This window comes from Manacus candei, unplaced genomic scaffold, assembly GCF_025592945.1.
Source record: "Manacus candei isolate 608988 ecotype Guabito, Panama unplaced genomic scaffold, ASM2559294v1 h1tg000049l, whole genome shotgun sequence".
Classification (NCBI taxonomy): domain Eukaryota; kingdom Metazoa; phylum Chordata; class Aves; order Passeriformes; family Pipridae; genus Manacus; species Manacus candei.
The window spans coordinates 3,881,916-3,902,477 of NW_026138097.1; the positions used below are offsets into that span (position 1 = coordinate 3,881,916).

Below are 20,562 nucleotides of genomic sequence, written 5' to 3' on the forward strand. Positions count from 1 at the left end.
GACTTCTGCAGTTACAGGGGATTGAGCTTTACAGCATGTTAACACCATAACTGAAGAAGCTTTATTAGTGTAATAAGTCTGGGGTTGAAAGGATCTCTTTGCTATTTCTTACCAGCTACTGAGTCTGTTTGCTGCTCTCAGATGGTCAAAGAGGAATCCTTTTTGCTTGCCCTGCCTGCGTAGACTGCCATACCAACTGCCACGCCATACACCTGTTTGCCGCGCTCCCTAGAGCTGTTTAAATGTCCCTTGGATGCTCCCAGCACCGCCCCTCCTTGCCTGGTTGGTTGCCGAGGGCTTCCTGGTCCTGACAGGGCTCTGGGGCTGCTCAGGTTCCTGAACTCGGGAACGACCCTGTACACCTCCTTCTCACCCCCAGACTCTCTCCCAGTCACTGCTACTGCCTCAACGGCTGAGGTAAGTCCACCAGCCACTCATAGAGGGTGCCAGTACAACTCCGCTAGTCCTTTCCAAAACTTCCAGCGTGCCACTAGTCTGCAACATCCGTAGTTAGCATTCCAGCACATATTACATTTGGCACATAAAGTGTATCTTGTTGAAACACACCAAGATATGCTACAGACATAGAAGGAAATCATCTGCATGGATCTGTTTTTCTCCAGATTTCACTAGCATATCCTCATTTACTGGTGAGGAACAAGAAGGTTTTGGACTCATGTTTAAGAAAAACATTTTGAACATCCTATGCATTTGCCTTTCTGAGGTTTTAAAATGTGGTAGCAATTTCAGTGGTTTCCCTCCTTCCCACTTGGTTTCTCTGCAAGGAGTATCCAGATTGTAAAGCTTTGCTGTGTCTGATGTTCTAAATGCTGATGCTAATAGCTGTGAAGTTTTAGAGGTTATAAAACTCTTGAGGCAAGAAAAATACTCTGAAAGGGTAAAGGTCAAGAAGTCTCAAATTATGTAGTATAAATTTCAAAGCATTTCAGAATATATGCTACTGGATTTTGCATTCGCCCTCTTCTGCTCTCAGACTCAGAGTCTGAACACTCCTAAATAGAAAAAGGAGTTTGAGAGCTGAAACACTTAAAGGAAATAAATTATGCCACATTGACTTACACCAACTCGCAGTAAGTTTTGGGCTAGCAATCCAGACATCAGAGGTCAATCTCTGAGCAAGCTTAAGTATTGCAGAAATGGGCAGAAATTTATTATACCTGTCATTATCATGATCAACTTGTGCAACTGAACTCTGGTCAAATAGAAGAATAACAGAGGACAGTGACCAAACTTGAAATTACATTTTCACAGTTTTGGATATACCTGCTTTGTTTTGGAAAAGCACACTGTAAAATAAAGTTTGAGAGACATAATATCAGAACTCAGCTGTTAAAAACAAAAGTTATTATAGGATTTATGACTTACACTTTTGTAAGCAGGGAAATATTTTTTCTTTTCTTCCTAGGAATGCTAAAAACTTCTGAAGTAGTCTGAAGTAGCTCCATACACAACAGCGTAGTAGCAAACGTTTGTCAACCTTGAACTTTGTTACAGTGAGTCCACTAGCGAATGTCTTGCTCTCTAAATAGAAAGGTGATTGCTGCAATGCGTCTAAATACTAACTGGCTTTTTTCTGTGAGCGCATGGAAGAAAAGAGACAGCAGGCCCACACGTATTAGATGGATTGCTTTTCGCAATTTCACGAGTGAGTCTAGACTCCCCCTGCCACTCTGAAGTCATTAAAAGAACATCAAGTGTCCTTGGTTTTCAGACAATGCCTTGATGAAAACAAAGAAAGATCAAAATGTACTTCTTGTTATAGTACCATTTGGTCCCTAAATTATACTTTGTAATTAGAAGAATGATATTTAAACTTGACCCTTAGCAAAGTTAATAAAATATGTCAACTACTGACCACAGAAGCAACAACTGACCACAAGGCTGTCAAAATAAACAAGCAGCACACAACTGGATTCCTGCTTTCACCAACATTTTAAGTTAGCATTGTGACCAAAAGAGGCAGTCCTATCCTTTCATCTTGCATTTATTTTCTAATCTGCACTGACATGGCACTGGAAGAAAAGTAAAGAGACTGATTTTGTCTAGGATCAGTTCCTAGCTCTGGTGCTTTTCCCAGATGCAGTACCATCTACAGTGGCTAGAGATGATGAGAATGCGGAAACATGTAGATAGTTGAAGGGAAATGGCAGAACTACTTCTTTCAATGGTACCAGTGGCTTGAGAAACCTTGAACTTCTCAGAAAAATGTGGTCTGACACTCACTTCTACCACTAGAGAGGGAGGAAAAAAGCAATATACAGACTAAGAATGTCCACTGTCACATTTCAAATTATCTCACTGCCAAATATTCCTTTTAATACAACAGGTAATCTAGAGGAATGAGAGGGAGAGGTTTTAAATGTTTTTTTTAAGCACCATTGCTGGTGGTTCTGAACGAGGTGAAATCTCCTCCTGATGTCCCATGAAGCACTTTAATTTGTAGACATTAAATATGCAATTTTTATTGCTTTTCCAATATTTTAAGCATCTTCTTCAGATTTTATTTCCATTCAAACACTGTATAACACTATTCTGTATTCTAGGCAGTCAAAAATCTTTGGCAACCACTACTCCACTCCCAAAAGAAACCAAAATAAAAACCTTTGCTTAAAAAAATCCTTTTACAAGGAAGAGGGGGGGGGGAAAGGAAGAGAAAAGGAAAAAAATGTCTGTTTGTTGCTTTTTTTAATACATTCTTGAGAAACAAAATTAGAGCACACAAGCACGTGTTGTCTTGACAACAAGAAAAAAGTATATCAGTAATTACCTTTCTGTTAAAGTAGAAGGATGGAACTTGTAGAGTGCTGGATAATGAAACGAATTGTGGAATGCTTCCACAAAAAAAGTAGATACTTGGTGAAACATCAGTGTCTCACTATCATTATGATTATATAAGGAATAAACAGAGTGTTCTTGCAAAAGTTGTAATAGTCATAATTGGTTTAGTAATATAGAGTGGGAAGTTAGTGGTTATGCAGCCTTTGACCTTGCTTAGGAATAAGACAACCAATCAGCTGCAAGTAATAGGTAACCCCCCTGCTTTGAAGTACTTCACAACTCCATAGTGAAGGGTATAGTTTGATACAATGTACAACAAAAAGTGGGGCTGCGCTGGGGGGCCATGTGGTGGTTCCACCAGGGCTGTGCTGCGCGGTCGCCGGGGTATTGCAGAACTGCAGAGTGGAGCGTGCGGAGGTTTGCCAGTCCAATTTGGGGGAGGGGAGGGGTGTCAGGTGGGTCGTGGGGATCCTCGGACTGGTGGGGCAGTCCTGTGTGGAGTGTCGCAGGTGAGCGGCGTGGGGGAGGATCTGTGGTGATGTGGGGGGGGAGGATAAGACCAGGGTGGATAGTGGGTTCTTCTGGGAGGTTGGGTGGTTTTGGCCGGGCTGAAGTCATGGGAGGTACCCGAGCCCCAGGTGGATGCAGGGACTGGTACAGTCTGGTTTTGGCTCACCTGCGGCTACTGCCCAGGTTCAGTATGTTTCGGATATATTTATTGCGTCCTGGAAGGGTGGTCAGGACAAACGGATGTTCCTGGGTATTTCCCTGGGATTGAATATAGATGGGTGGCAGAAAAGTAGGGAGTGAAAGTCTTGCCCAATCCGCTTTAGTGGGAAAGAAGTCTGTGTACCCCTACGCAGTTGCGAGCTATGCTGGCGATGGCACATGCCTTTGTCTCCCATGCCAGACAGATCAAAACTGTAGGTTAAATATAATATGTCCATGGGTAGAATGAGCTCGCTAGCCTTCTGGCAGTCATCCTAGGGAAGGTCAACTCTAACTCCAAAGCTGGGCAGATGGAGCTCGTTTAGCCCTGTAAGGCCATCCATCTAAGAGAAGGATACTCTAATTAAACCTATGTCCTGAGGATCTTGCTGCCACCATCCAAGCCTGCTCGGCCCTGGTAGATGAACCTTAGGATGAAAGGGTGGGCCCAATTCCACGCATACTGCGTCTCACCTAAAAAAATCCACTGCGCAGGCTCGAAGGCTCGAAGCTCGACAACAAAAAGGGAGGGGGGAGGCCAGCATGCAGTGAGGAGTACGTAGCAGATGTGTCAGCAAGTCCGTAACCCCAAAGTATCTCAGCCAATGGAGAAACAGGGAGAAACCCGCGTTTCAGATAAGATGGAATAAAAGAGGGGCTGTGTCCCCTACCAAGTTGAGCAACCTCACTTTATTCCAATAAAAGTTTATTTTTTTAGTTAGCTCCTCTGTCTCCTGGCTATTTATGTGTTTCCCAATACTTGGATTTTCAGAATAATTAGAAGTATTCAACCCACTCCTTTTGTCCAGTTCCCTCACTTTTCCCTTCTTCTCAAATGACTTATGTATTTGAAAACTGTGCTTCAGAAGTATCTCTCATTTTATCTTCAACAGACTATATTCTATAATTACTCATTCTACCTTTTTTCCTAAAAGCATATTTTCTTGACCTCTAGATCACAAAAGCATATGGGGAGTGAAAGGGGCATTTCTTCAGATATAGATATCATCAAGTCCAATATAGTTATCCAGGCTCCCTTTATAGACAATAGAAAGAAAATATCACTTTTAGGGCATGATTCAGCTCAGCCTAAGATCGCTGTCTAAAATAGGTCAGATGAACACCACCTTACAAGAGCATATTTCTCTTTATTGATTACAAAGGAAGTCAACATGATTACCTCATATGATGATGCCTTAAATTAAGCGAAATCCTGCCCTGACATGGCTATGTGTTCTGCTTATGTGGATTGTGCTTGAGGCTTTCTCTTTGAAAATAGATGGGCTGTGTAGAAACTACCAGTAATATAATTACCATGTGTAATTATACCTACAGCATAGGAGCCACTTGACCTTGCAAATATCTAATCTGATGGAAAAATATTCTTCTTGGAAAGGTTTTCAAGCAGATTCATTAAAAAGCTACAAGGAAACATCTTTTTTTTTTTCATTGGTAGAGCACAGTTTGACAATTAGCTCTTGAAGGTTTGATCCTTTGGAGTTGAATTTTAAACAGTAGTAAATGAGGCCTCCTGCAAATTTCTCACAGGTATCTTTATTCTTTTGCTGATCACATAGAAAAAAAGGAAAGAATGTGTACTGCATGGATGAAATGGAGTGATTAAAAAAAAAATCACTAAACTCTGCACAGCTAAAGGAATGCTAGACCAGAAGTTCAGCCACTGATATGGGTGAAGGTTGGGGTTTCCTGTTCACCAAAGGAACTGGCTTTCAAAATAAATTAATCCATAACCATCACAGAGCAACAAACTGTCCTAGCTTCATGTACCTGCCAGCTCTGATACAACAGCTTGGTCATAAAACTGTGTGATGCAGTAAATCAAATGATTCTCTAGTGTGGGGGAAATGCACTTTATCAACAGGTAAAGGTGATACAGTTGCATTCCTCACTCAGTCGAACAGGCACTTCTATTACCGGAAATACAAGACTCATACAGACATACACACTACATCAGTACTAAGATACAAAAGTAGGTGATGCTTTGGGAGTATAAGTCTTACTTTTAAGGATCACTGAGATGTAAGTTAAGTACTTGTATCACACCTGAAAGCAGAGCCTCAGCTTCCGCATCATTAGGAGCTTTTGTAAATGCCATCCACTGTGAAGACAGAGAGCTTCTGATAGCTATCAACAACAGCATGCTTCTTTATGGTCTTAGTGCAAAGAAGTGTAAATAAGTTGTCCCTGAAGAATTAAGAGAGCTAGAGCCTTTGTATCCATAGTAAAGGTATTTTAGGCTTCCTTGGCAGTGACAGGAACATTCAAAGGATTAAAAAATGAACAACAGTACTTTGCATTTGCCTTTTATTCCTCATTGCCCTGGACTGTTTCCAACAGCCCTGTAATAAGCCCCTGTACTGATACTGCCCAATATGTGCCACAAAACAGAACATAAGAGGTAAGTATTAGACTGATTCATCAACAGCAGTTATAGCAAACCCCATTTCCAATGCATAACACAATGCCACAGTAGGTTTCATGGCTGGAGACGAGCTACAGGAGTGCAGCCTAAAAATACATTTTCCACCTGGGATACCTGAAGTGAGGTGGGCTAGTACACTGTGCAGTGCTACAGTTTCTCTCTTCCTGTCATAGAGGTTCATAAAGGAGAGGAGATGTCACAGCAGCATCATGCCCAACTGCAAAGCCTGGTCTCATTGATGGGTGAGAGATGGCTAGCTGGGCTTGAATGTGAGCCAGCAACTTGCCTTAGAAGCAAAGGCAGTTTCCTGGACTTCATTAAGAGTGTTGCCAACAGGTAAGTAGAAGTGATACTTCCTTACTTCACAGCACTGATCAAGCCACGCTTGGGGTGCTGGGTCTAGTTCTATGCCTCCCAGTACAAGAGAGAGAGATGGAGATACTGGCAAAAGCCAACAAAGGGCACCTCATCCTTAAGGAAAGTCAGAGAGCTGTTCAGCCTGGAGAAGAGAAAGCTTGTCTACATTCATCAGTGTGTAGATACACCTGTAGGGAGAGTGCAGAGAGGACAGAGCGAGGCTCTTTTAAATGGCACGCAGTGACAGGACCAAAGGTAATATGCACACCCCAAAAAACAGGAGGTTCCCTCTGAACATAAGGAAATAAGGTTTTTTGGTTTGTTTTGTTTTTACTGCAAGGGTGTCCAAGCACTGGCACAAGTTGCTCACGGAGTTTGTGGAGCCTCCATCCTTAAAGATATTGAAAAGCCTCTGGACGTGGTCCTAGGCAATACTGGTACAGGTGGGCATGCTTGAGCAGGGGGATTGTACAGGATGGCCTCCAGAGGTCTCTTACACCCTTAACCACTCTGTGATTCTGTGTGCTTTCACCTTTTGCCACAGCTGCAAGATGCACTAAGCAGACAGACCACCCTGGGAGCTCAGAGGCTCTAAAAAAGCTGGTGGCTGTTGTGATCTTCCTCTACATTGTCTCTTCTAGGTGACTAGGACATAATTTTGGGACACACATCATCTTTCATCCTCACCCTTTTCAAAGGTTGCAATACTCCACAGCCTGGAATGCTTTCTGTGGCAATACATAAAGACAAACATTTCAAGTTAGTTGGTTTACTTACAAAGAAACATGGTTAACATGGCTGAAATTTTTTTATTCCTTTAGTCATTGAGGATGGAGTCATTAAAATAATTCTATGCTACAGTGAACACAGTGTATAAATGCTGACCTACTATTCCTATTAATTATTGATAGTTTCCCTGTTGAAAGAAGTGACAGTAATTAGCTTGGAACACATATAGAAGACTTTTAGGTACTGGGAAGCATGGTTGAGATAGTTACCTCTAAGTCAAACCTGAATCTCCAGCAGCAGGCTCTGCCTACATTTTGTCTCACTCAGTCTATTCCAAAAGCCAAAGAGAAGACGCACTGCCTCTGAATTCAGTTGAGTTTATATCAGATAAAGAGATGACTGAGAAAGGAAATAGGTATTTCTGAGTTTTCTTTCTCAAGAGATGAACTCACCTATTTTCTATGGTTTTCATAATTTTTTGCACTATCCCATTTTAATTTTTAAGTTGTATGCACCTCACCTCTTTGTCCACACAGGTTTCCATCAGACATCTTCCATCAGACATATTGACAAGTCACACTGTAGAACAGAAACATGCTGTGGGCTCTGTCTTGGTTACCAGCTCCTAGGAGAATTCACTTTAAAAAAACTTCAAAACATGCAGTCTCTGGAAGTTTTATTCACAAAATATTTGTTTTACAAGGCCACTGTTTTCAATAGGGATCAATCATACACCATTTCCTCTGCCCTTCTATTTCATTCTGCAGTCCCAAGGGGATCCAGATTTAGCTTTATGGCTGTGAGTGGTACTCCTGAGGAAGTTCCTCTTATGGCTGCTCTCCCTCCCTTCCCAGATAGGAAGGGATATCAGGCATCATCCAAGCCCAGAGGTGACCCAGAGCACACCTAGATAACACTCAAGGAAGTGTACTCCAGGAAGCCCACACCTTGTTCTTTGTTTCCCTTGGAGGAGACTTATAACTATTTACTAGCAGGTAATTTTTCCCATTACCCTTTCCCTACATGTCACTTCTAATGTTTCCCCATGAAATTCAAAAAGCCAAGGGGACAAAAGAGTGAAACAAGGAAGGAAATTAAATGTAAATGATGCCTTTTCAAGTAACTTTTCTATTTGGATCTTCCTCAAATCCTCCTTAAATGAGACCTTGGAAATTCCTTTATCCCTAAAACATGAGCACAAGACAAGCAGAGGCAGACAGACCTGCTAGCTTTTTTAGTCACAGGAATCCTGTAGAGATGACTATTGCATGTGCCATCCAGTAGAGTGGATTCACAGCTGCTGTGGTAGCTCTGACTGAAAATGCCCTGCATTTTACTGCTTTTTCATCTATCAACACTGGTAGGTTTGCACAGACAGTAGGCCACAAAACACTCATCCTTGTTTGCCCATTCTGCATGCAAGAAAAGGAGCATTACAACCTCTTTTTTGAAAAGACTTCACCATAACGCCTCCCCTTAACTGTTCAGCAACTCAGTTTTAATCATTAGAGAAACCTCCCTTCTCCCTCTTCTGTGCGCTGTCTCAGGAACAGCTGAGGCTGCCCTGGTATCAAGTAGCTATTTTCACTTGACCTTTGTCACAGCCTTGCTGTTACTTATAGGGAAGAGAGATACTCTGCACAAACTTTGCCCATTTTCCACAATAATTTCAAAAGACTCTATAAGAGAAGCTTCAAAGTAGCTTCTAACTAGCTTTTCTCTCTAAATGTAATATAAATGCATTTTTGTCTGGGCAAATCCAAGCCTCAATTCAATTGAAATTCAAAGAACTTTTTTCCATTCTTTTCAATGAGAGAATAAAATCCTTTCATGATATGCAAAAAATAAAGGAAGTAGAAACTGAAAGAATAAAATAAATTTTAAAATAATTATTTTCTTTTTTGCTTTATCTTAATCTAGAGAAACTTCTCATTCACATAAAGGATCACTGAACAACTTTGGTTGGGAACAACCTTCAAAGGTGTTGAGATCTGTATTGGGTCTGGCTGAGTTGGAATTCATTTCCCCATAGCAGCCCTCGCAGTGCTGTGCTGTGCATTGGTAGCTAGAAGGATGTTGATAACACACCGGTGTTTTGGCTACTGCTGAGCACAGCATCAGCACTGTAACATTCCCTCCCCAGTCGAGGGCAAGATTCTGGGAGGGGGTATAAGTAGGCCAGCTGGCCCAAACTAACCAAAGGGATATTCTATACCATATGACATCAGGTCAGATATAAAAGCTAAGGAAAGAAGCAGGAAGGGGGGCATTCGTTGTTTCCAATGGCTGCCTGCTAGGAAACTACTACCTGTTGTTGAAGCCCTGCTTCCTGGGACGTGGCCAGACATCACTGCTGATGGGAAGTAGAGAATAAACCTTGTTATCTTCCGCTTCACTTTTGTATGTGCAAGCTTTTGCTTTTTGCTTTACTAAACTGCCTTATCCCAACTCACGAGTAATTTTCCATCTTATTGCTGGGAAGTGATAGAGAAGCTGGGTGGGCACTTGATGTCTAGCCAAGGTAAACCCACTACAAGGTCCAACCCCTGCTCAAAGTAAGGCTAACAAACATATTGTTTGGATAAAAAAACATTTAAAGTTTTATTTCAACTACAATCCTGTGGAGAGTGGCTCTATAAATATTGCAAAAGTGGTTCGCTTAATGGAAGTACACGGTGTTTCCAGCTTCCTTCATTCACAGTCACTCTGCAGGTGTTGCTGAGGATTATTCCCCCATGTACACTTTGGCACCAGTGCATACAGTCTCTATATACTTTACAAGCAGAATGGGATCAGATATAACAGACTTTAAGAGCTACTTTAGGATTCCGTTCAGGAGTCCAAATATCTGGGTAAGAAATCCTGCCCTGGAGCAATAAGGCATCCTGCACTGCATAAACTTAAACCCAGGATACAAAGAGACCCTCTGCTTTTGTGCCTGTTCTTCAAAGAGTAGGCCAAGAACAGGGTAGGATTTGCCTCCTTCAACTCATGAAATCAAACCTGGTCTTTAATTAGCAAAACCTAATGCTGCTCTGCCTCACCAGCCAGGTGGAGCAGATAGGAAGAGTTTCTCACAAATAAAGGATGATGTGCAAAACTCTATGAAAGGTAATCCTGGTAAATAACCCTCTCATTAACAGTTGACACAGAAAGTCAACCACAGTAACACTACACTACTTCATAAGCTGCTGGTGCAGATGTTAGGTCTACTATCACGGTCTCTTTTCTTTTCAGCTTATCCGCTTTCTGTCAGTTTGCAGCAGAGGTGGACTTGTCATATGATGCCATCCGATATAATTGTTTCAAGAAATTGAAATTCAGATCATTAACGAAAGCTTCTGGTGCGTATAGAAACCATGTGCTGCTTCACAGTTTCCTGCCACTGGCAATCTCCTGATGAGTACCTGCAGACAGCTCTTCTCAGAGGCATCTTTCTAGCAACTGGTCTCCAACTGGGATGTAAAAGGATTTATTCACACAAAGATGCATTTTAAAATAAAAACTCTTTTTTAACTCCTTTTAAATCTCCACACTGAAGCCAGTATAGCCAAACCATCAAGCACTTTAGATGTGAAAAATGCCAGTGGAAATATTTGCCAGAGTTATCACTATTACTTCACATAAACTACCAACACCCGTAAAAGTCATGACCAGTCTAATCTTTCCCCAAAGCTGTCTTCCCACTGTAGAGGGGACAGTTTTGTCTTAATACTACATAAATTTAAAATGTATTTCTTTAAAAGATTCACCAAGTCTCACATCCATTTGCTGTCAATCTGTGATAAAAGGAGAAAAGATCCAAGGCCTGAGGCATCCAAGGCTTTTATCGCACTGTGCTTGGAAGGTCCGTGGTGAAGGAAAACTGAGCAAAACCACTGACAACTGGCTAATATGCAATATTGGTCTTAGTTTAAAAGTTACATAGGGCTCTTTAAATTGAAACATTAGCCAAGGAAAAATATTTCTGTTTGTTCTGTTCCTCTGAACGCCACTAAATTAAATGACTGTGAAAAGTAATTAATTTTTTAGTAATACTGTAAGTTTTTTCATTGACAGTACCATGCAGACTGAACTAGGCAATAATATATGCTATGTCTCTCCCACATCTCCCAACAGACACATTGTATTTTAAGGCACATCCCTGCTTATGGATGGAAAAAAAATCCCTCAGCTCTTTCTAGAGATAGTGTTATTTCAGTAGCTCCAAGGGCAAGCAGGCTACAGTGAACACCAAGACTGTGCAACACAGCAAACAGGTTTCTGGCTAAAAATAGAATATAATTTAGGGGGTTGTCTCAGGAGGTGGTCATTGGCTCAAACCAGCCGTGGTCTCTATGCAGCAGGGGCTATCTGCCAGCCCTACAAGTGCACAGCAGAAGGTATATGTACTTTCAAGGAGCTACGTGACAATGGTATCACGCCTTCTGCCTCAATACACGTGATGCTGCGGATGCAACACAGAGAGAGTTAAATCCATGCTCCTTTAAAAGGGCTTAACAGCAGTAGCTCTCTGCAGATGAAGGAATTTGACTATATGAACAGTTCTGAGATGACTACTCTTATTTTTGAGGTGTATCCGACAAAGAGGCAGGAGGCATAACATATATGTGGATACCTCAATGAAAGCATTTTCCTATATCACTGAAAGGTACTGGGAATACAGCACTCTTAAAGCCCACAAAAACACTACTCCATAAACACATTGGTTGTTGCACTTAAGAGTTGTTTGACTAAGCTCCTGAAACAAAGTATCTTGTATATTTTTAAAGTTATCATTACAAAAAGTCTAATTTGGCAGCTTTTGCAGTAGTAACTACTCTCATTTATTGTAATGGGACTAATCACATGCAAATGCATAACTGAGTTCAAAATACTTCTCATTTAGTTACTGCCTTCACTGATTTTCTTTGATTTTGCCATGCTTTTTTACATAATCTTCTCATATGCTGTTTTTGAAAAATATTTAACAGTATCATTTTTTGCTTGATTGGTTGCTGTTGTTGGTTTTGGTTTTTTTTAAACAAAATCTCTCACTGAGGAAGTCCAACTGCATGTTTTGTAACTTAAGTGGCATATAATATCCATGCCTCATCCTGACAACTTTACCCTTATGCTTCCATGAATATCTGCCACTTTCTGCAGTTATGTCTATTTTCCGCTTACTGTTTTGTTCATCTGTGTCTCAAAATTTCAGTGACCAAAGAATGCCCTAGGATGGCATGAATTACATCAGCAAAGAGGTGGAGAAAAGGGAATAATACCGACAGTAGTTGCCCACTTTTGATCTCTGAATTCCAAGGGGGAGGAAAATTACCAGATAAGACACTTCACCTGTTAGTATTGTGGCATATGGCCCTCCAGCCACAGTGAACTGTAAAGCAAATGGTCCTTTCATTTAAAAAGCATTGTTGTTATGCAAAATACCAGCTGCATTTTCAAACATTAAATAACTTGGGCATATTTTTGAATTTCTGTCTCTCACCACCTATATCGTTAGGGATTTAGACTGAATAACAAATATAGGCCAAAATCTTAATCCTGTCTTCTTTATTCCTTCTCATCATTGCTATTTTTCTTTAGCAAGTTAGGGAACTGCTACTGTTTTGTTCTTCAGCAGCCATACTAAGCGATGCCTTCATTGCCAATCCTTCCTGCACGTGCAGCTGTTAAACAAATATTAAATTACATATAAAAGAATGGCCATATGAAAGGCAATGCAAGACAAAAGAAAATTAAAAGTATTACAAAAATTCTTCTTCAGCTATCAGAGGTTATTTCATGGCAATGACAGACAATTTCAAAAGATTCTGTGCTTTGTTCCTTTTTGAATGGTCAAAGGTATATGACTCCTGTCATGGTTTGACATAGCCCCAAAATCCAATCCCCTAGTCCTAGCCCCCTTCCCCATCTCAACCTAATGTGGGATGGGCTTTCCAGACAAAACACGCCAGACTCAAAGTGGGGGAAAGGGAATATATTACAATGACTATACAAAAAAAAAACTATAACACATTATACACATGATCACAACTATCTCTACCATGACATATAGTATTTACAATGGATCAGATATCTTCTCCCCTCCAAATAAAAGTCCAGGAGGGAAGAAGAACAGATCCCTTCCAGTCTCAAAGCAGGAGTCTCTTCTAAGGCAGCAGGTTCTCCTCATCTCATGCATGCAGCAGTAACTGGATTGTTGTAGCTGGACCTCTGTTCAATACACACAAGGGGGTCTCCAAGCCCCTTGGCCTGTCGTCTCCAAAATGAGGGTCTTTGTCTTCTGTGGACTGCGTAGCAGGGACAAGCTCGCGTCACCACGTCATACTACGAAGCTCAGGGGTCTTCGTGGCAGTCCCTTTCCTCAGGGGATTCAATTTCCCCTTTGCAGAGCTCCGTGCTCTGTCTCAACTGCCAACGTGGCAGCAGCAAGGGGAGGGGAAGCAAGGTCACCCCCCTCTGCATTCCATCTGGCCGTCCCGCTCCAGCTCTGGGACATCTTTGAGCTTCTTAGCTCCTCTCTCTCCGGTTCTGCTGTACTCCAAGGCTCCTCTCAAATAGGAGTCCCTCTATTCCTCCTTTCTCAGAGGTCTCAAAGGAGCTTGGTGGGTCTGGTATCAGTTCTTACCCCCAAGAACTCTGTAGCTCTGCTGCCAGCTCTCTCTCTCTCTCTCTCTCTCTCTCTCTTTCCAGGAGTTCCCTCCTGCTTGGCTGTAATGCCTTTTCTGCTTCATCTTATCTGTCCTGGTTCTTAGCCAGAGTCTCCGGACACTGCGTCTGCCGCTACTCCTGCCCACGATGGAGAAAACATCTCCCAGCATAACTACAGACACTTAGCCCAGTCTAACACTGTTCCAAGTCTCTGCAGTCCCCCCAGCCAGGGGCTGGGAGGCCCCAGAGGCCCCGAGGGGCTCAGAGCCCCTTCCTCATGGCTCTACAACATGGTCACCACTCCTACCAACAACCAAACTACAACTTTTCTCTTCCAGTGAGCTTGTGGAATGTTTACATTTTGCAGGAGCACCCATTGGACAGAACTTCAAAACTTCCAGGGGTTTCCACCCCTTGGGGTCTACCACTTTTCTTAGCCTCTGGGGGAAAACAAGATTCAAACCACTACACTCCATACAGCAGTCACAAACATATTAGCCATTCAAATTCTACTCAATGACTTGAAAAAACAGTGTATTTCTAATGAGAATAAATATTTTGTAGTGATGATGACAAACCTGGCATGTGTATAGGCAATTTACTGGGTGTGATAAATTCCCTATGTACATCAAACTAACTCTTAAAATTGAAAAGGAATATTTTGAATGAAATTAAAAGACAATTGTGTAGCAATTGTGTGCTTCATTCTGGACTAGTAAGGTTGGCTAGAAGACTATTTCACAGTTACAAAAGTATTAGGATATTTGCTCCTTTCTTTTCACAAATTCCCAGTGTGTTTTCCAAGTTGCCTCATTTGGATTTAGGAGTCCAATTCCATAAGGTACAGTATAATTTTCTTAAGAAACACAAATTAGTCTTAGCAAAGCCATCAAGGGAGATTTTGGCACACAAATCAAGTCCTGCCTTCCCTTTTTTCTTCCTCCACATTTGTTTGAAATACTATCAAAAAACTCAATCTTCTCTTGTTTAGCAGAAGTGTCAGCAAGTGGCAGGATTAGGGCATCTTACTGCCAAAGGGTGGAGAGAACTATGGGGATTGAGGAATGATGTGCAACTCCAAGTCTAAAATCTTCCCTGCTCCTTCCAGTGTAACCCTCATTTCACCAACATGGAAACATCCTCTTCTTCCCAATTCAAAAAGATATTTGTAACAGCACCTATGCACTACAGGCAAATTTTCCCAAAGTGCTTAAAGGTCAAATTTCTTTTGCATCTTGTCTTAGGGGCCTAAAGATTCAGGTATGCTCCAAGAAGGCTTATTCAAAGTATCTGAATAGATTAGTGCTTGATAAACACTGAAATAATCAAAGCTAAAAACTTCTCAGAAGGACACAAAACTTGCTTGTGCAAACAACTTAAGAGACATCAAGTGCAAGACACTGAATATAAGACAAACACGCAAACAGCTGCGAACACATGCTAGAGGTTTCATTTAAGTATCAGTGCAGAGACAGAGAAAAATAATTATGTTTGTAAAGTGTTACTGTAAATGATAGCTAATGAAACAGAAGGATCATATTATTGTTGCTGCTTCAGGAGGCAACTAGGTCAACAAGATTAGAGAGTAAATGTTGTCACACTGAATTTAACTTAAAAAATGCCACTTTACTTAAATGATAGTATAGTATGGCCACTCTTCGCGAACGAAGATTTGGGAAAGGTCTTTACCCTTTGAGCCTGCGCAGTGGATTTTTTAGGTGAGACACAGTGTGCGCTGAACTGAGCCCACCCTTTAATCCTAAAGTTCAACTGCCGGGGCCGAGTAAAGCTCGGACAGTAGCAGTGATGTCCTCAGGACATAGGTTTGTTTAGAGTGACCTTCTCTTAGATGGATGGCCTTACAGGGCTGACGAGCTCCATCTGCCCGGAGGGGTTCCCTGACCGGGAATCGAACCCGGGCCGCGGTGACTTAAATGATACAATTAATTCTAATTAATAGGAAGCATTAGAACAGAAGATAAGGCAGAAGACATCAGTAAAGAATAAACATATTCTCCTAAGAAGGAAAATTTACTCTGATCATGTTGTCAAGCAGACAGGAGCATATTCCAGGAGCAAGTAGTTCCAAGTTGTAGGCAATGCTGTAATTGCCATTCTCAGTACTGAGACTTCCCTTGACTCAAGAACAATTAAGCCTTAAGCATTAGCCATCATGGCTAGGCTTCACAAACAAAGATTTGGGAAGGCTCTATCCACATTTGATACAGGCACGCTGGTGACTTATGAGGCCAATATGTGACAGACATATCCGATTGCAAAAGGCACAGCAGAAAGACTCCTTAGATGGTGTATTCTGCAAGACACGGTTCTTTCTGCGTTGCCTTTTCTCCTCAAGAGTGATCCTGCGTGTGTTCTCGAAGGAGACAGCTGCGTTATAGATGGTGTGTCTCCAGGCCTCCCGATTTGAGGCCAGAGTAGACCAGTTATGGTGATCAATATGGCCAAGGCTGAGATGTTGTTTCAGGGAGTCCTTGTATCTTTTCTTTGGGGCTCCTCTCATGCGGCAGCCAGTGGCAAGTTCACCATAAAGCAGAATCTTAGGGAGGCGGTGGTCCTTCATCCTTGAGACATGCCCTGCCCATCGCAGCTGTGTTCTCAGTAACATGGCCTCAATACTTGTGACAGCTGCTTGCTCTAGAACAGATGTATTGGTCACATAATCTGACCAGTGGATGTTTAGAATCATACGGAGGCAGCGTTGATGGAAGTGTTCTAGGAGACACAGGTGGTGGCGGTAGATGACCCATGATTCAGAACCATATAAGAGAGTAGACAACACTGTGGCTTTGTAAACACTGATCTTGGTGCTTATCTTCAAGTGTTTATTACGCCATACTCTTTTGTGGAGTTTTCCAAGAGCACTATATGCCTTTGCCAACCTGTTGTCTATCTCTCCATCAATCTTACCATCCAAGGAGATGAGGCTGCCTAGGTAACTAAACTGCTGAACTGATTTGAGTTCTGATTGGCCAATGGTGATGTGGGGATGATGGGGGACTTCCTGAGGTGCAGGTTGATGGAGAACCTCTGTCTTCTTTAAGCTGACTTCCAGCCCAAAGAGTTCAGTAGCGTCTGCAAAGCAGAGCTGCTTCTGTGTGTGCAACAAGGGCGGCGTCATCAGCATAAAGCAGCTCCTGGACAAGATGATTTAAGGTCTTGGTGTGGGCCTTCAGTCGCCTTAGATTGAATAGGCTTCCATCAGTACGATATCGAATGTAGATACCATCCTGATCATTGAGATCTGCCATGGTCCTTTGGAGTATCATGTTAAAAAAGACAGCGAACAGGGTAGGAGCGAGAACGCAGCCTTGTTTCACACCATTCTTAATTAAAAAGGGCTCAGAAAGCATTGTCATATCTGACTTGGCTGTGCTGATCCTCATGGAGTGAGATGATCATTTTAAGGAACTTGGGGGGACAACCTAAATGTTCCAAAATCTGCCATAGACCTTTTCTGCTCACAGTATCAAAAGCCTTGGTGAGGTCGACATAGGTTACATAAAGACCTTTGTTCTGTTCCCTACACTTCTCTTGCAGTTGTCTGAGAACAAATACCATGTCTGTGGTGCTTCTGTTGGCTCTGAAACCACACTGACTTTCAGGAAGGATTCCTTCTGCTATAGTGGGTATTAGTCTGCTCAAGAGTATTCTTGCCAGGATTTTGCCAGCAATGGAGAGCAGAGTAATACCACGGTAGTTTGAGCAATCTGATTTAATTCCTTTCTTCTTATACAAAGTGATGATGACTGCACCACGAAGGTCTGATGGTAAATCGCTGAGTTCCCAACAGCGCACCACAAACTCATGAAATTTGGTGTGGAGTGCAAGGCCCCCATATTTCCAGACTTCGTGTGGAATTCCATCAACCCCAGCTGCCTTGCCGATTTTCACCTGCTGTATGGCCTTGAGGGTTTCTCCTAAAGCGGGGGCAGTATCCAATTCATACTTTACTGGTTGTTGTGTGATGGACTGAATTGCTGAGTCTTGGACTACACGGTTGGTACTGAAAAAAGTCTGAAAGCGTTCAGACCAACGATTCAGAATGGAGGTTTTATCTGTCAGAAGCGTTTGACCATCAGCGCTGAGTAGAGGGCTTTGTACCTGGTATGTAGGCCCATACGCTGTTTTCAAGGCCTCATAGAAACCTTTGTGATCACCTGTATCAGCTAGATCGATCCACCACTTGTTCTGGATGTCACGGAGTTTCTGTTGGAGCTTGCTGCATGTGAGACGAAAGGTTGATTTTCTTGCGTGACAGGATGGCAATGCAAGGTGTGCTTGGTGGGCAGTTCTCTTCTTCCTCAGCAAGTCCTGGATTTCTTGATTGTTTTCGTCAAACTAATCCTTGTTCTTCTTCAGGGAGAACCCTAAGGATTCTTCGGAGGATTGAAGGATGCTGTTTTTAATATGGTGCCAAATTGTTTCAGGAGAGGAATCTGCAGAATCTGTGGAATGGTTTTCATGCCTAGTTTGAAGGTTTGCCTGGAATCTGTCTCTAACTGTGGCTGATTGGAGATTGTTAACTTGGAGTCTTCTCCTTGGGATATTGCCCCTTTTAGGTTTGAATTTGAGATTGAACTTGAGTTTACAGCGCACAAGCCGATGGTCTGTTTGGCATTCTGCACTGGGCATCACGCGGGTATGGAGGACATCGCGAACATCTCTCCGTCGCACCAGGATATAATCGATGAGGTGCCAATGCTTAGATCTGGGGTGCATCCAGGTTGTCTTCAGACTATCTTTCTGCTGGAAGATAGTATTAGTGATGGTGAGCTGTTGCTCTGCACAGAATTCTAGCAGGAGTCGACCATTATCGTTGCAGTTTCCAACACCATGCTTGCCTAATATTCCTTTCCAGGCATCAAAATTCTTTCCTACTCTGGCGTTGAAATCACCAAGGATAACGATCTTATCATCTGCGGGCATCTTTTGGGTAAGGCGGCGCAGGTCAGCGTAAAATTTATTTTTTTCAGTAGGGTCAGTTTGGAGAGTTGGGGCATATATCTCCCAGTGCACCTTTCACCTGCCGTTTCGACCCTCGCCCATCACTACAGGGCTTTTTGCATGTGGGTAAAGCCTTCAAGCCTGCGCAATGGATTTTTTAGGTGAGATGCAGTATGTGTGGAACTGAACCCACCCTTTAATCCCAAGGTTCATCTGCCAGGGCCAGGCAAGCTTGGACGGTGGTAGTGAGGTCCTCAGGACGTAGGTTTAATTAGAGTGACCTTCTCTTAGATGGATGGCCTTACGGGGCTAAGGGAGCTCTATCTGCCTGGGTTTGGGATTAGAGTTGTCCTTCTCCTAGGATGACTGCCAGAAGGCTAACGAGCTCATCCTGCCCAAGGAGTTGTCCTTCTCCTAGGATGACTGCCAGAAGGCGAACAAGCTCATCCTGCCCAAGGAACTCATCCTGTCCAAGGGCATTAGCCACAGAGACAGGAATAATATCATGAATCCACATAGCAACTGTAATAGCTCATACTTCAGAAATGTGGGAATGCTGGGGAGCATTGGATGACTGGACTAATAGTTGAGGCATTTGCGCAGTTACAGGATCTAACACCAGATGACATGGATCCATATTCAAGTTGCAGCTTTAGCCTGTACAAATGAAAGTCATGTACAATACTTAACACAGCCAGAATTTCCCCTGATTTCCCCAGGCTGCTGTGATGACTCCCAGGTGACATTTTTAACAGCAATGGTTTGGTCAGGGTTCCTCCAGCTGTTTGTCTCTCTCAGAGGTTACTCTTGGAGCAGGGCTTATCAAGAGGAAAGAACTCAAATTCATAGCCAGAAGAATTAAAAGTACCAGCAATCAGTGTCTGCACAAAGTGAGCTGCAACCTTCTATAACAGAGGAGCTGCTGCACTTCCCTTTCAACCACGTTCTGGGATAATCATTGTTCAAGTATTCCAAGCTACAGCACCAACACCTGTCAGCATGTCATGGCTTTGCACTGTGAGGCTTCCATGTAGTCAATTCTATCCGGGTTTAATAGGGAGTAGAGGTAAGGCATCATCATCCTCATCATGGCCAGTCTTCGCGAACAAAGGTTTGGGAAAGGTCTTTACCCACATTTGTTACAAGCGTGCTGGTGATACAGGGCTTTGCAAATGCAGGTAAAGCCTTCGAGCCTGCGCAGTGGATTTTTTAGGTGAGACACGGTGTGCGCTGAACTGAGCCCACCCTTTAATCCTAAGGTTCATCTGCCGGGGCTTAGCAAGCTTGGACCATGGTAGTGATGTCCTCAGGACGTAGGTTTGTTTAGAGTGACCTTCTCTTAGATGGATGGCCTTACAGGGCTGACGAGCTCCATCTGCCTGGGTTTAGAGTTGTCCTTCTCTTCTGTGTGTTCCAGGGCTCCCCTCTCAACTCCCATGATGGCACTGTCTGCACAGGCGAAGCTCCCATTCTCTCACTCCTTTCTGCGTCCGGGGCCCGGCCCCAGCGCCCGGGGCCGGGCTGCGCCGCCGCTCACGCCAGAGGTAAGTCAACTACAGTAATATTCACCACTCTTAAAGCCAGACATTCACAGTGTGAAAAAAATTAACCACTTTTTTTTTTTTGCAGAACATACACCCAAATGTCACTAAACACTTTCAGCTCAGATCTACCCTGAAAGTTTTATTGAAGTGAAGCAAGCAGCCCATTATCAGTTTATCTAAATACACTGCATAATTTATGAAAGCAAACAACCAACTAAAAGCCAAGGTGAGCAGCAGCCATTAGGTATTTTCTGCTGGAATTTTATCACAGTTATGAGAAAGAAATTTATCTGCAAAGGAATTTTCAAGAGTCATCTTCTGGACTTTATGAAGATATTCGTTGACTTTTGCAACAGTAGAATTAGC

General features: G+C 42.7%; 1 protein-coding gene across 14 annotated transcripts in view; it reads right to left on the bottom strand.

Moving 5' to 3' along the window:
• The window catches only part of PDE1C (phosphodiesterase 1C), a 327,224-nt gene that overhangs the window by 292,155 nt on the left and 14,507 nt on the right, over positions 1-20,562 (bottom strand). The window lies entirely within an intron of this gene.